This window comes from Desmodus rotundus, chromosome 11 (genome assembly GCF_022682495.2).
Source record: "Desmodus rotundus isolate HL8 chromosome 11, HLdesRot8A.1, whole genome shotgun sequence".
NCBI classification, from domain to species: domain Eukaryota; kingdom Metazoa; phylum Chordata; class Mammalia; order Chiroptera; family Phyllostomidae; genus Desmodus; species Desmodus rotundus.
The window spans coordinates 41,357,345-41,358,490 of NC_071397.1; positions in this window are offsets into that span (position 1 = coordinate 41,357,345).

Sequence of the window (1,146 nt, forward strand, 5' to 3'; positions counted from 1 at the left end):
GCACACGCGCACACTCGCTCTCCTTCCCCCACCAAAATTTGAACGACTCTTGGGGCCTCCCGCAGGCCGAGATCTGCCCCCTTCCCCGCTGCGGGCAAAAAGCAAATTTGGCGTTTCCTCTTTCTCGCTTGTGTTGGGATCCGAGGAACTAACTGCGCTCCCGCCAAGTTTCCTTTCCTAGGTCTCTCGCGCGCTCTCTCTCACTGATGCACTCCTTCGCTCCCACCCCTTCCACCTCACCCTGCTCTTCCAAGATCTGCCTCGACTGATGCGCGAAAGAGGACTAACATGGGTAAAAAACACTCTGAGGACACAAATTAGGGATTGTAATTGAAATTTGTTGCCTTGATCTGTCAGCACTTCCAGTCAGGAGAGCGGTGGGAAGAACTTGCTCATTAGTGTCAATAAAGCGGCGGGGGTGGAGTACCGGGCGCTGCCAATCACCGAGGAGGCCGGCCAGTCCTGAGGCGCCGACTCCGCGTAGCCCGCGCCCACTTCCTTACAAGATTGCAAAAAACCTAGAGCGAAAAGCGCCGCCGTCTGGCTTGGAAGTGCCAACCCCGGGAGATGAACAGGGTCAGCCTCCTTGCGTCCAGCCCAGTCCAGCCCCAGTCCTCGGCTTTCCTCACTAGGACCTGGAACCTCTGAGGAGTCTGGCTTTAAACTTAGATAATCACCAAGTTAAACTATCAAAAATATTTTTAAAAACCTTAAACTCCCTTATCAGTTAATATTGTTACAACTCAACATTTCGAGGAGTAGGGAAAATTCACATTCACCAGGCCCTTTTTTTTTCTTCTCTCATTTAAACATTCCTGCGCCTACTCTTTGCCTGGCAAGGCACTAGGCGTGCTTGGTTTTTGTTTGTTTATGTTTTATTTGGTGCATTTTTCTTGGGGAGGGAGAGTGGGAATCAAGATATATTTAAATTCATTATATTTATGAGAACAAAATAAGCTCAGTTCCTCATAGGAGCCCTTTTCTTACAAGCATAGTAGTTACAAATGTAGGTCGTTGGATTTAAATTGTGTGACTTTAATGATGAAGACTTAGTTTTAAAATCCCTAAAATCTTTGCAAAGTGAAATAAGTTTTAAGATGCAATTAAATTTCTCATTGTAGTGTTTTTAAATGTTTCTGTGATATA